The sequence below is a fragment of the Adiantum capillus-veneris genome, chromosome 25, assembly GCF_014529385.1.
Source record: "Adiantum capillus-veneris isolate H3 chromosome 25, ASM1452938v2, whole genome shotgun sequence".
Taxonomy (NCBI): Eukaryota; Viridiplantae; Streptophyta; class Polypodiopsida; order Polypodiales; family Pteridaceae; genus Adiantum; species Adiantum capillus-veneris.
This window is the reverse complement of record NC_140955.1, coordinates 112,914,595-112,931,089: the sequence shown is the minus strand read 5'-3', so window position 1 is coordinate 112,931,089 and position 16,495 is coordinate 112,914,595.

Genomic DNA, 16,495 nt, shown 5'->3' with positions numbered 1-16,495 from the left:
CGAAAAAGAAAACGAGATATGTGCAACATTGAGAACATGAAGATTGGTAGTGGTGGCCTGAAAAAATGAATACGAGCTTTAAGGTAACTTGAAGTTTGTTTCTGCTTTTGTATCTTTAATGTGCTTCACTAAGAAATGGTTACACTTTCCTATACATGATCATAACGTGGTGCTTTTTTGGCATGTCTTTACTGCATCCAAACACGAACGGTGCAGGCTTCAATGTCGGAGTGCATTACAGCTGTCTAGCTCCAAAAGAAGTAGTTGAAGAGATGATAACTTAGAAAAAATTTCGTAAGTTGAAAGGGAGACTCCTTACCTCCTTAATAAACGAGAATCAGTTGGAACCAATGGAAGTGCAAGCAATACTTGATGAGAGTGGCATCTCACAGATGGGATACAAGGCACTCTTCAAAGCATTAGCTAAAAAGTCTCAAAACAAACTACAGAGAGGATCATTGTTGCCAAATCCATCACATGTAAAGGCTGCTCGCCAGCATGTAAACGATCAGGTGTTTGAGAAACTTGGGTCACCATTCCATATTGAAGCAACGTTCTCAAGCAAGGGCAGCAGAGAGGTAGAGTTTAACGAGCACAACAACCTCTTCGTTGATCTTGAAGCATTGCAAAGGTATGCAGTTCACTTCTTTGACATCAGTCGAGAGGAGTGCGGTGGGGTTCTCAAGTTTTTTTTGAAGCTCGACGAGTGCGAGGTCGTGAAGAACAAGAAGCTAGAGAGAGTCACCATTACCCTCATGAACAGAGCTCTGGATCCATCAATAACGAAAGAGGATCCATGATACTTCAGTGTGCAATCCAAAAACAATATTCTAACTCTAAGATGATTTCAGGTATACTTCGTTCACTCTATAATAAAAATAATAATGATTATTTGGTTGTTTATTTTGTGTTTTCATTTTTCACTGCAGGTTGATAAGGAAAATTTTGAAATCCTCGATTGGGTTTTCGTCAAACCCAAATTCCTTCTATCATCAGTGAACAAAGAAACGGAGTTGTTCTTTCAATGGAAGGATTTGGTGACTATACAATGGAATGGCACATGGCAGGTGACTTCAAGACACTTAAGTGTATGTACAACATAACACACGGAGCAGTTGTGGAAAATCCATTCTTATATTGCATGGCTGATGCACAATCTCTTGAGAGTGTGCAATGGAATAGAGCTCCCAACAGACATCTTCAAGATAAAAATTTTAGGTCAGTGCTTGATATTCCTCTGAGTAGAGTTCAAGTCTGTACACTTTATGCACTCTGTCGAATAATTGAAAAGGTGGTTCATTTGTACATATGTTTTGCATGGACATTAAAGCCAGAGAGTGAGTTGAAAAGAGTGATCAAAGCATTAGAGGGAGTGCTCTCAGACATTGGTTTGCATGGAGGCAATGTCAAAATCGAAGAGGGCCCTAAGATGTCTCAAAGTCGTTGCAAGGTACTAGGAAAGCATCGATAGGCGGCGTGAAGGCAAGAAGGTTTCTTGGTTTTATCCTCAAAGATTCAGATAGAGAAGAAAGGAGAAACATGTTCAACAAATGGAAACAGTTACATAAAGTGGTTAAAGACAATGCTGGTGGTGGGACAATCCAGAATCACAAGGCGAACGTGTGGAAATCACTAGATAAAATTTTCCACTACGTTGAGCAGCATTCTTGGGACCAAAGTAAGCTCACATCATGTCAAGCAGCCTTGCTGGATTAGAAGAAGGCTTACCTTACATGGTGGGTTAGCATTCTACGTATACAAAACAAAATTCTAAATTGTACTCTACTGACCATTTTGTTTTATTTCAATGCAGCACATACTGTTCAACCATGGTCCATATTTTGCCAAGACATACGGCTCACTATCAATATGGTCCACACAAGGCATGGAAAAAACCCACTACATGGCAAGAGCAGGTTATTTTAAGCACACTAGACATGGGAGAGGAAAGGATAAGGCCAATAGCCTATTAGAGTTACACCAATGGACTAAGGTAGAAGGAGATTCTTAAGAGTTCAAAAATTACACGGCCTTTACAACACATCCGCAAAGAGAAGAAACAGATGGCTTTGGGAGCTTCAAATGCGGGGGAGAGCCATGCGAGGTGGCGACAACCATGAGTCAGGAGCGGGAGCGGATGGACCTGAGCCCGTCATTTTTATCCTCTTCGATGCACCTCCTTATTCTTCACTTTGTACCTCTTTGATGTGCAAGCTCTGTAGACGAGCTCGTTCCTCTGTTGATGGCAGCATCTCCATGGGTAGCAGGCGTCTTCTTTCCCTCAGAAATAGTCGCTTGTTGTATGGATCTAAGCTCTCCGGGTCTTCAACCCCTGCAGCCAGAGCCTGAGCTGTGTAGAACATGAAATAAGGGGCTCTGAGTGCTTGGCACCCATACCCAATGCCAAAGACGCGTAGAGCAAACTGTTTCTCAATCAAAATTAGTCTTTCTGGATTTAGTGGGAGGGGGTGCCCACCACACAATCTTGTAATAACTTTCATTGCAAATAGTGGGAACTTTGCATTGTCCTCGGAGTATTCCTTGTGATATATTATGATCTACATAAAAATTGTAATGAATTTATGGGCCGTAAGTGATATGAGTACAATTGCCAAGTACTTGAATTGTTTCTACAAACCTTTTTGTGGTTGAAACGTCCGATGTAGTGAGACAACGCCGCATCCTTGCCTTGAACTCCAGTGACAAGCCCTTGCCATGAGCCTCCCGCTCTTCTAAGGAAACTATCATCATACACTAGCACCTGTCAACAAAAAATTTGATCATGATATTATATCACTGGGCCATCTCCAATTACCATCTGATTCTCATCCATTTCCAACATCGACCTCCCCCACAAGTGAATAGACTGACTATTCATTACCTAAGCTCTGGGTGCCACGGGTCTCCCCATGTTTTTCAAGCCGAGTTGTTTTATTGTTGATTGAAACTGCTCACTATTGGCAAATTGGCCTCTCCGGACTTCGCTTCATTGAATGTATCTTTGATCAGTTGCCACCTTGAAGTAAACTGTGAGTCGCGGACAGCTGTGTCAGCAATAAGATGTTGGTCCACTCCATCATCATCCACAAACCCATGTCTGCCTCACAAAAATTCACAATTGCAGCTAGCTAGTAGTCCTCCCGTATATTCAGCTCATGCATGATATCTGTGAGCAGAACGTAATGGGTGTCGCCCGCCATAGCAAAGATGGGAGCACAATTCAGAGGCAAAGTCACTTCCTTACTTGGGCTTTCTTGCTTGCACCCTATTGCTGCATCCACAAGAGAAGCAAGAGTTAAGTCCGCATCAAATGTTTCCTTTAATACCTCTACCCGCTCTTCTTCTAGGTCAAAGTGCACCTCCACATCCTCTACCTCTTCCTCCGGCGCCAATGGACAACTACCAAAAGTTGTTGACAGGGAAGTCTCTGACTCACCATCCGTCTGCAAGTATAAGTAACAGACAAACCCGTGGTAGAATTCCACTAAGCAACACTTTTTGAAGTTCTTCATACACCTGTCTTGTACAAGCAGTGCATTGGAGGGACACTTTTCTAGACAACGATTCAGTCTCCTTGAAGCACTCTTGTCAGGGTCAAGGTCGGTTGGGTGCACATATCTCATGCTATCAACGGTCATGGAATTGTCACAAGTGACTTCCTCATACTGTTGCAAAGGTACTCAAATGAGCAATCTATAATCCTCTGTATAGAAAACTCTGCATTAAACATTCTTGATAGTTCTGGTGCACGGTGATGAGCACGGACGTTGTATAAGAACGTGAATAGTTTTTCTTCACATGTATCCTTGCCCACAGCGTCAGTCTCTAGGACTATGATCCCCATGACTTAAAGAAAAAGCAAGCCAAAAATACTATTCAAAATTGGTCTGTATTTGGTGTCATAACCAAGCGAATATTGAGCCTCGAGTACCCCTCAAGGTCTCTATTCACTTGGTTCTGTCCCGTGAGCTAATGTCATAAAAGGTGACGTCACTTGAGTCAGAACCAAGCAAATAGGGGCCCCAAGAATCTCTGACGGCCCTATTTTCTTGGTTCTGACCCAAGTTGAATTTCCGATGTAGCCAACAACGTCTGTCTCCAGGATGCGGTCCCCCATTACTGAAAGGAAAAGCAAGCCAAAACTACTTTTCAAAATTTTGGCATGTATTTGGTGTCATAACCAAGTGAATATTGAGCCTCGAGTACCCCTAAAGGTCTCTATTTTCTTGGTTATGTCTCGTGCGCTAATCTCATAATAGGTGACGTCACTTGAGTCAGAACCAGGAGAATAGGGCCCCCAAGAATCTCCGAAGGCCCTATTCGCTTGGTTCTGACCCAAGTTGGACTTCCGATGTAGCCACAACGTCTGTCTCCAGGATGCGGTCCCCCATGACTGAAAGAAAAAGCAAGCCAAAACTAATTTTCAAAATTTTTCCCTGTATTTGGTGTCATAACCAAGCGAATATTGAGCCTCGAGTATCCCTCAAGGTCTCTATTCTCTTGGTTCTGTCCCGTGTGGTAGTGTCATAATAGGTGACGTCACTTGAGTCAGAACAAGGCGAATAGGGGCCCCAAGAATCTCCAAAGGGCCCTATTCACTTGGTTCTGACCTAAGCATTTGGAACAGGTGGATAAGAACACAACATTTAATGTTATCAGTGATAGATATATAGGCCTATTCACTCACTATGCCCAAACTCAGGCACGATCACATAAGCAGTAATTATTCCAACCATGTGGTGTGAGACTTCTAATCTTACCCTAACGACCACTATTTGGCCCTTGGAGTGTTGTTCCCATTGTGATCTAACCCCGTAACGCAGTTGATTCGGTGCGCACACAGTTAACAGCACATAGGAAGGGGAGAGAGGGAGGGAGAAAGAACCTTTCTCTGCAATATCTGAAGGAGTACGAGCGGAAGTGCGACGCGAGAGAGAGTGCGAGAAGAAGAGCACGACGATATGGTGAACTCGCTCTACTGTAATGTGTAGAGCATAGTGAGTTCTTATTAGGTTTTAACAAAAGAATATGTGTACATACCTGGCGGCCCGCCCACTTACCTGGGCGACCACATTGGGCTTTATACCCCAACAACCTCCCACTTAAAGTCCAATGTGGTACTTTAAGTGTGAGAGAAGCTACTATACAAGCTAATATACAAGAGATGTAGAGAAGTGATGTACTACCCTACACCTAACTGCTTGCGAAAATGCGCAAATCTCTCTGAGGGAAGTCCTTTTGTAAGTAGATCAGCAGGATTTTCTGTGGTGTGAACTTTGACAAGCTGAAGTTGCTTATCCTCGAGCATTTCCCTGATGAAATGATACTTCACATCCACATGCTTTGTCTTTGAGTGATAAACTGGATAGTGACCCAATTGTATAGCACTTTGACTATCACAATATAACACAGGCATCTCTTCTTTGATTCCCAAATCTGTTACTAGTCGATTAAGCCAAATTGATTCTTTGCATGCCTTTGATGCTGCAACATATTCAGCCTCTGTAGTAGACTGAGTAACACAATCTTGTAATCTAGAACGCCATGATACTGCTCCACCAGCCAATGTAAAGACATACCCTGACGTAGACCTTCGGTTGTCTAAGTCACCTGCATAATCTGAGTCTGTAAAACCCTTTACACTTAGCTCCTGACTCCCATAGCATATACGCATACTCTTTGTAGCTTTCAGGTATCTCAATATTCCTTTCACTGCCTCCCAATGTTTCTTGCCTGGGTTTGACATGTATCGACTTACTACTCCCACTGCAAATGCAATGTCTGGGCGAGTAGCAATCATTGCATACATCAAACTACCCACTGCAGACACATATAGAATCTTATCCATCTCAACCTGTTCTTCCTCAGACACAGGAAAATCTTGTTTGCTAAGTTTCACATATGGTGGCAATGGAACACTCAGTGCCTTTCCCTTCTCCATATTGAAACGTTGCAAAACCTTGTCAATATACTATGTTTGAGATGACCAAATCAACTTCTTTGATCTGTCTCTCTCAATGCGCATACCAAGTATATGACTTGCCTCACCCATGTCTTTCATGTCAAACGATTTCTCCATCTTTGACTTCAAAGCTGAAATTTCTTCCAAGTGCTTGCCAGCAATCAACATGTCATCCACATACAAAATAAGGATCAGCCAACCACCACCTTAGCCTTCTTTGTATATAGACAGTGATCGAACTCACTACGTTTGTAGCCTTGAGAAAGTATAAACTTGTGGAATTTATGGTACCATGCCCTCGGTGATTGTTTTAAGCCATAAAGACTCTTTAACAACTGGCATACCCAATCTTCCTTGCCTTTCTCAACAAACCCTTCTGGCTGCCGCATGTAAATTTCCACATCTAAATCACCATGCAAGAACATTGTCTTGACATCCATTTGGTGCAACACCAAATCTAATATGGCAACCAATGCAAGAAAGAATCTCAATGTAGTCATCTTGACCACCGGAGAGAAGACTTCATCAAAGTCAATGCCTTGTTCTTGCTTAAAGCCTTTGGCAACAAGCCTTGCTTTGTACTTTGGCTGACTATCATGAGCGGTGATCTTATACCTGTAAACCCATTTACAAGGTAGAGCCAATTGTATAGCACTTTGACTATCACAATATAACACAGGCATCTCTTCTTTGATTCCCAAATCTGTTACTAGTCGATTAAGCCAAATTGATTCTTTGCATGCCTCTGATGCTGCAACATATTCAGCCTTTGTAGTAGACTGAGTAACACAATCTTGTAATCTAGAACGCCATGATACTGCTCCACCAGCCAATGTAAAGACATACCCTGACGTAGACCTTCGGTTGTCTAAGTCACCTGCATAATCTGAGTCTGTAAAACCCTTTACACTTAGCTCCTGACTCCCATAGCATATACGCATACTCTTTGTAGATTTCAGGTATCTCAATATTCCTTTCACTGCCTCCCAATGTTTCTTGCCTGGGTTTGACATGTATCGACTTACTACTCCCACTGCAAATGCAATGTCTGGGCGAGTAGCAATCATTGCATACATCAAACTACCCACTGCAGACGCATATAGAATCTTATCCATTTCAGCCTGTTCTTCCTCAGACACAGGACAATCTTGTTTGCTAAGTTTCACATATGGTGGCAATGGAACACTCAGTGCCTTTCCCTTCTCCATATTGAAACGTTGCAAAACCTTGTCAATATACTCTGTTTGAGATAACCAAATCAACTTCTTTGATCTGTCTCTCTCAATGAGCATACCAAGTATATGACTTGCCTCACCCATGTTTTTCATGTCAAACGATTTTGCCATCTTTGACTTCAAAGCTGAAATTTCTTCCAAGTGCTTGCCAACAATCAACATGTCATCCACATACAAAATAAGGATCAACCAACTACCATCCTTAGCCTTCTTTGTATATAGACAGTGATCGAACTCACTACGTTTGTAGCCTTGAGAAAGCATAAACTTGTGGAATTTATGGTACCATGCCCTCGGTGATTGTTTTAAGCCATAAAGACTCTTTAACAACTGGCATACCCAATCTTCCTTGCCTTTCTCAACAAACCCTTCTAGCTGCTGCATGTAAATTTCCACATATAAACCACCATGCAAGAACGTTGTCTTGACATCCATTTGGTGCAACACCAAATCTAATATCGCAACCAATGCAAGAAAGCATCTCAATGTAGTCATCTTGACCACCGGAGAGAAGAATTCCTCAAAGTCAATGCCTTGTTCTTGCTTAAAGCCCTTGGCAACAAGCCTTGCTTTGTACTTTGGCTGACTATCATGAGCGGTGATCTTATACCTGTAAACCCATTTACAGGGTAGAGCCTTTTTGCCCCGTGGTAATTTAACTATCTTCCATGTATGGTTTTTATGCAGAGTTGTCATCTCTGACTGCATGGCCAATTGCCAATTCCCGGAGTCCTTCATTTGCACTGCTTCCTTCTAACATGAAGGCTCATTGCAATCAGTCAACATGACATAGTTCATAGATGGAACAAACCTATCAGGAGGTCGCGTGACACGTCCAGATCTACGCACAATAGGTGGCTCAGGCTCAGCCACAACCTGTGGTTCCACTCTATCTTGTCCTTGCTCCTCTTGATCCCTGACATTTTGTCTTGCACGTGCAGGTCCATCTTCTTGGAAGACAACTCTTCTACTCTCCTCAACCCTCTCTGCTTTAGAATGATATTTGGATTCATTAAAGTGAACATCATTGATGCGGACAACCTTTCTGGATTCGGGATCCCAAAGTCTGTACCCCATCTCACCACAATTACCATAGCCTAGAAAGATGCACTTTCTACTCTTTGGCTCAAGTTTGTTCCTAAATTCCTTTGGAACGTGAGTATATGCCTCACAGCCAAAGACTCTGAGATGCTTGTATGAGGGCATTTTGCCTGACCATACCATCTCTGGCACAGAATCCTTCTGCAAAACCTTGCTAGGAGATCTATTTACAAGATGAACATTTGTTGATACAGCTTCAGCCAAAAACCCATTTGGCAGCTGTGCATTAGACAACATACTTCTGACCTTCTCTTGTATGGTCCTATTCATCCTCTCAGCAACACCATTTTGAGGAGAATTGTAAGGAGCAGTAAGTTCACGTTTTATACCTTTTGACTCACAAAAGTCCTGAAAGGCCTTTGAAACATACTCTCCACCATTGTCAGTGCGTAAGCATTTAAGCTTCTTGCCACTCTGATTCTCCACAAGTGTCACAAACGTTTTGAAAACACTAAACGCTTCATCCTTGTACTTGAGAAAGTAAACCCATACTTTCCTCGAGTAATCATCTATAAATGTCATAAAGTAAGAAGCTCCCCCTAGAGATAGGTTAGGCATAGGTCCACACAAATCACTATGAACAAGTGCCAACTGTGTATCTCTTCTACTGCTTCTATGCTTATGTGGCTGCTGTGTTTGCTTACCATACAGACAATGTTCACAGAATTCAAAATCATTAAATGAAAAGCCAGGAAAATAACCAGAACGAGACAAGATTTCCATTCCCTTCTTGGACATATGTCCTAACCGGCTATGCCACAAAGAAACGTTCGGCTGCTGGGTTACATTAATTACATTTCTAGAGACATTTGATACATAAATCATGTAAAGTCCTCCAGACTTTACGCCATGTGCTATTGTCATAGAACCCTTGGATATCTTCCACATGTTCTGTCCAAAAATGGTGACGTAGCCAGCATCATCAAGTAAACCTGTGCTGATCAAGCTCTTTGTAATTGCGGGAACATGTCTCACATTCTTCAGCGTGAAAGAAGAGCCATTCTGAAACTTCAATTGAACATCTCCAACACCTAAGATCTCACATGTCTGCCCATTTCCTAGCCGAACATGATCTTTAGTGGTCACATAAGAGGTAAACCACTCCTTGTTTGGAGACACATGAAGTGATGCCCCTGAGTCTATAATCCAGTCACTCAGTGCATTTCCATCAGATGCTGTAAGAAGAGCTGAGTCCATTGTATTCTTCAAGAAGTAGATGTCTCCTGACACTAGACTGTCATCCTCTGCAACAGTGTTTGTCACATTTATTTCTTGAATCTTCACTGAGGACTTGTTCTTCTCACCATGGTCTTCAACTTTCTCTTTGCCTTTTTCTGCTTTCCATTCTCTGCAGTCTCTTTTCATGTGACCCTTCTTGCCACAATGGTAGCATTCTATGTCACTCTTGCCTTTAGCACTGCGGGACTTGCTACGAGACTGATTCCTCTTTCCACCTTTGTAATTTTCTTTGGTCCTTCCCCTGACAACTAAGGCTGTTCCTTTGCCTTTGTCCATTGTCTTTCTATTGGTTTCTTCAGTAAGCAGACTTCCTTCTACACCTGCTATGTTCAAACCATCTGGAGGTGCAGAATTACTCAAAGCTGTGCAAAAGGTGTCCCAACTTTCCGGCAATGTGATCAACAGGAACATAGCTCTAACAGGTTCATCAAACTTGACACCTTGAGCTGACAACTGACTATAGATTGTGTTGAATTCATTCAGATGATTGGACATAGGTGTCCCTTCTTTCATCTTCAAGTCAACAAGCTTCTTAAGCCAGTATACCTGTGAAGCTGCACTCTACTTCTCATAAAGATCACTCAGCTTTAACCATGCTTGATAAGCCGACATCTCGTCTGCTACATTGAAGTAAACGCTTTCTGCCAAAGTCAGCATAATGGTAGAAAGTGCCAATTCATCCATTTCGTTCCATTCATCTTCGTCCCTATCTTCTGGTTTTATCCCCTTGAGCTTTATAGGTTTTATCTGCTTCTTTTGTACCAACACGTGCCAAATTTGCTTCTTCCACAATGGGAAATTGGTTCCATCCAGCTTCTTGATATTGTAAAGAGCAGTGTCCTGTGATCCAGCCATAGCTACGCTTCACAGTAGTTTACTTTCCATGGAAGAATTCGACAGAGTTTCCCCTGTAAAATGACCTCTGAACCAATATCAACCTGTCAAATGAACCAAGAAAGCTTCAGATGATGCAGAAATTTTGGCAGAGTCTCCTTTGTAAAATGGCTCTGGTGTACTCAAAAAACAGCTCAAAAAACACTGTCTCTCTAACACTGTAAGCTGCGGGTAAACCTGTCCTGCACCTGTACTGTCTCTCACTGTCCTGTAAGCATTCTAAGTTTAGAGGTAGTACCCCCGCCAAACATTTTAACTATACCCTAGCCCCAGATGAGCGCTCTTCAGCCTCTTTTCGCATCCTCTACTGCCCATCATTTTAACTCTACCCCCATCGACGCTACGCGGTAAGCAAACCATCTCTTTTGTGCTCCCAACCCTTTTTGTGCATCTCCTCTTACTCTCTAGTGCTCCTCCTTTTTGCGCATCCTCCTCTTACTCCTGTTCTGCAGTGCTTTAGTGACGCAGAACTCTACACACAGTGAAGAGGTATGCTACTACACTTTTGTGCACTTGTATTTTGTGTAGTCAGTACCAAGCGAATAAGGGAAGGTAAACCCTGTTTGTTGCACCTGTTCGCTTGGTACTGACCATCGTCTTTATTAATGATGTTTGCTATTACACTTTTCTAAGATCGGTACCAGGCGAATAAGGGAAGGAAAACTTTGTTCGATGCATCTATTCGCTTGGTACTGACCTCGGAAAATATAAATGATGTTTGCTATTACACTTTTTTGAGGTCGGTACTAAGCAAATAAGGGGAAGGTAAACCCTGTTTATTGCAGGTTTAGGGATTTTTACCAAATACGTGTTTTGAATTTATAAGGGAGAAGCAAAATTACAACTTAACACCCATGTAGGGAGTTTTGAGTTAGAAAACACTAGGGATAGGTGCAAAGGCCAAGTTTCAGACTTTACAAAAGTGGCCTACTAATTTCAGGGGGATACAACTGGCTTTTCCTTCACACCCAGTCTATCTCTTCCTGAATCTTGTTGGCGAAGTTCAGGGCTTCCTCATATTTACTGGCTAGCTCAAGCACTTCATCCTTCATCTCCTATACCCAATTATAGATAACATCTAGAGAGCCATTCTCGGCGAGCAATCCCTGCAGGTCTTCAACCCTTCTTGCTTCTAGAGAGTCTTTGAGGATTGAGACTATGTGCCTGTAGATCCTCATTTGTTCCAGCTTGAGGCTAGCATCCTGCACAGAGCATAATAAGATCTTCAAACTAGAGCTTGAAAATTGGGAACAAAAAGGAAAGAATTTCTGAGCTTCCAAGGGTTGGTAGCTCCCGTGTTGGTTTGGTAGTTGAGACAGGCAGAATTACCAGCGACTTACTTGGAGGATTGACTCCCGTGTTGACAGCAGCCACTCCTGGGCTGTGTCGTTCGAGAACGCTAAGGGTACCATTGGGGGAGAACCAAGGGGGGACCTCAGGAGGAGGGTCGGGATGCGGTCCCCCTGTTGCTATGTGAGTGTCCCTTGGAAAGGCATCACCACTATCCTAAGCTTCCTGTAGTTGCTCTGCAAAACTTTGAGGGAGGTTTTGAAAAAATTGCTGGTTAAATAGACTAGATGGACATGCCTGAAAAGCAGGGCCTGGGTTCTGGCTGATGAGTGGTCTGTGAGGCGGTGGGTTGGAGTACCGCCATGCATTTTCATGAGAGGTAGACGTGGGAGGGAGAAGCAATGGTACCGCCCCCCCTAGATTAAGGGAGGTGATGGGAGGGCACGACATGATAGTTAGGACAACATGGACTTAAACGTCTCCTTCACATTAGTATTTTGTTACAGGGGATGCAAACCTATTCGCTTGCTATTACACTTTTCTGAGGTCAGTACCACGTGAATAAGGGAAGGCAAACTCTATTCGATGCACCTGCTTGCTTGGTACTAACCTCAGAAATATAAGTGATGTCTACTATTACACTTATCTGAGGTCAGTACCAAGCGAATAAGGGAAGGCAAACTCTATTTGATGCACCTACTCGCTTGGTACTGACCTCAGAAGATATAAGTGATGTCTGCTATTACACTTGTTACCAAGCGAATAAGGGAAGGCAAACTCTATTCGATGCACCTGCTCGCTTGGTACTGACCTCACATAATATAAGCGATGTCTGCTATTACACTTGTTACCAAGCGAATAAGGGAAGGAAAACTCTGTTCGATGCACCTATTTGCTTGGTACTGACCTTTTCTAAAATCTTAAGTCCCTTATCCTGACAAATGAAATGTCGTTTTCTGTTATGCTATTTGTAGAGAGGCCTCGTGCAAAGGCCACGCCTAGAAGGGCAACAGGTGAATCTTTGAATGCTCAAGCAAGAAGACGCCGATATGAGGCGCACAGGGGTGTACTGCAAGAGCTACTAAGGATGGAACGACATGTTCAAGCGGCTATTCCACGTCTTCCTTTCCAGCGAGTAGTGCGAGAGATTTGCGAGCAATGGAGAGTCGGCATGCGATAGGCCAGCAGCACTTCTCTGCCTTCAAGAAATTGCAGAAGACTACCTCGTTGAATTCTTCAGTGATGGATATATCATGGCTGCCCATGCACACCACGTTACTATCATGCCACGGGATTTTGATACTCTTCGGAGGCTGCGTTCCCGCTACGATGGGCTGCTTCAGTCAGTATCTATCCGGGATAGTAGAACCATGGATATTCTTAACATCCCCCCTCTCCATCCTCGTGCACGACAAACAGAGCCATCTAGGGCTACAATAAACAGCAAAAGGACACGATCACGGGCCGAGAGAAATGACACAGATGGGCAGGCTGAGATAGCGGTAGAGGGGCATGAGCAAGCCAGGGTGGACCTCGAGGCAGTCATGGAAGAAACAGAGATAGTTATGGAGGAGCCAGCTAGAGCCCAAAATGAGCAAGTCATGGAGGATCCGGAGCCAATAACAGCTGATGAGGGACAAGAGCAGGCCAGGGTGGACCCTGAGGCATTTATGGAGGAACCAATATTGAAGGAAAATGATCCGGAGCCTGTGCATGTTAGGGAGGACACTGTGCCTGTTAGGAAGGACCCTAAGGCTGTTAGGGAGGAGCCTGAGATAGCCAGGGATAAAGCTCAAGAAAGGCAAGGGCAAGGCTCTGCTTCACAAGGGCCATCCAACGAGGAGCCATTATCAGATGAGTCAATTATTTTAGAGCAAATCAACGAAGAGAACGAAGAGGAGTTGCAAGTTCTGCTCAGCGCAGCACCTCTGCATGCACAGATACTGCTGCCTAGAAGGTCAAAGGAGGCCTGCATTTTCAACCTCGATCAACAAGACTTCCTGTGCATGCGCGTTTCACCAACTCCAACGCAACATGGTTTTTACAAGGCAGGAAAAAACTCACGATTGATTGTATCCAGTGACCAGAAAGCGTGCTAGATCAAAATTGACTCTGTGAAACCCGCCCATCAGAGCGAAAAAGGAAACTCCACTGTTCTGCATTATAGGCGATATCAGCGGATCTATTACTTATACTTTGTTTTGAACCTCAGGAGGCGGAAGCGAGACAACATGCCTAACATGAATCAATGGCAGAGATTAGACTTAAGATATTTCAGCGGGCTTTCACAAACCAATTAGTCAATACCGAGCGAGTGGGGTAGCTATCAAATTCCATAAGCCACTGACTCGCTTGGTATTGACCCATGTCTTAACGGTAGTGATCCATCTAATGAATCAAGCGTAACTTATAAAGCAAAACTTGACGACTGTCGCAAAGACATGGGTCAATACCGAGCGAGTAGTATCACTATCCATTGCAATGTTGTTATCATCTTTGATGGTTTTGGTGTAGTGATCATTGGAGTCTGTTGTTATTTGACATTGAAGATAAGGTTGTTTACTACGCAAACTCCGAGCAAAGCAGGGCATTTCACGGTCCTATAAAAACGTAAGGCACATCTAGGTACATTTGGAAGTAGTGTCTCTTTGTAATGTGTTACTGACTCAAGTGGTTATGTATGTAGTGCCGCGAAAAAACTTGTATGTTGTGTACAGCATGTTTTGTTAGAACATGATCTAGGAAATACCATCCGGCACGAAGGGGTAACATCCACTCACATTTTGATCTAGCGTGCTTTCTAGTCACTGCAGAGTCAATTTTGATCTAGCGCGCTTTTCTGGTCACCGCATACAATCAATTGTGATTTTTTCTTGCCTTGTAAAAACCATGTTGCATTTAGAATCTTTCTCCTCATCTCTGATGGTTTTGGTGTAGTGATCATTGGAGTCTGTTGTGATTTGACATTGAAGCTAAGATTTTTTACTATGCAAACTCCGGGCAAAGCAAGGCGTTTCACGGTCGTGTAAAAACGTAAGGCACATCTGGGTACATTTGGAAGTAGTGTCTCTTTGTAATGTGTTGATGACTCAAGTTGTTATGTATGTAGTGCCGCGAAAAAACTTGTATGCTGTGTAGAGCATGTTTTGTTAGAACATGATCTAGGAAATACCATCAACTCTAAGCAACCATCTGCAACTGTCCAATCCGGTGGGGATCTGCAAACCACTTTAAACTTCAAACTTCCATAACTTGCACTTCGTAGCTCCAATTGGTGAGTCGTCTAGACCAACTTGGAGAACACAGCACGAACACCTCTAGCACTTTCATTTTAACACTTTGCACTCTTGGATCAGTCACATTCAATAGGCACCATAGCAAAGAATCTTGGCCCAAATAACCACATAACTCATACACACTTGTTGGCCTTTGCCTGCCCTTGACCTCCATATATGTCCTACCAATTCAGCAAGTGTCTGTTTGCACCCATGACCCTGCATTGCACTCCTCATAGCATCAACCAAATTTAGCTACACAAACGTCATGGAAAAGAGTACCACGGTGGTAGATGTGTTGTCTCAAAATCCATAGATATCATCTATATTGGCGGCACAATATAGAACTTTGAGGATAGAACGTCATGGAAAAGAGTACCACGGTGGTAGATGTGTTGTCTCAAAATCCATAGATATCATCTATATTGGCGGCACAATATCAGAACTTTGAGGATATGATTGATCATAACACCACATATCTAGATTCTGTAGGTATCTTTGACCGAGTGTAGTGGAGAGACAGTTGCAGACTATGCTCTAAAGAAAGGTAGCAGGAAGAGATAGTTGCAGGCTATGCTCTAAAGAGAGGCTATTTAATGTGAAAGACAATGATGTGTGATACTTAGGGGGCTTGAGAAACAGGGTCTTGATAGAGTGCCATAATCCACCTTTTGTTGGCATAGAGATGGACATAGATGTTGGGGTAAGCCTTTAGCTTACACTCAAAACGTGACTAACCCCTAAAAGCCAAGCATATCAAGCATGCACCCTTATGTGGATGCATGCATCTCACTACATAGATGTCCCTAAACACATTTTCTTTATAGTCACATGCTATTTGGTATAGCCACATGCCACTTGACCTTTATCCCACATGTGATCCAAAATCATTGTCTAGCATTAAATACCACCTTCCTTTTTTGAGCCTATATGGTCACTATGCAAAGCATGTAATCCACTCTCGAAGTCTAATATAATCACTATATTCACTTCAATGTGAATTCTTTGCTTGTCTATCCACCATAGCTTTTCATGTGGTATTAGAGCCTACATGATAATTAATTATATCTCTTAATCACTCATCCACAATTCTTCTCTCTCTAATAAGCATCACTAATCAATATCAATTATCCATGCTTGAGCACGTTCTTGGATTTACTCTTTGAGCTAGTATCCTTCCTGTTAATTTGAAATTAATTAGTGTGTGTGTGTAGGTTGCATTTGCATTTAGGTTGTGTTGCATCAAAACTACTACATTGAAGGTCACGAATGCACATTGCCATTCAATTGGAAGCTACGTGACAAATTGACGAAACACACTTATGTATATACGTAGCCGTCGGCATTATTTTGATCAAGCTCACCTACATAAATTTTAAACTAAGCTACACTAATTAACATTTTAACTAAATTCTAAGCTTTTAAGCTCAATCTCTAGTTTTTCTATAGGGAAGACTTAGAAGTTTTGTGTGTGTGTGCAGTTGAAAGCATTTAATGCC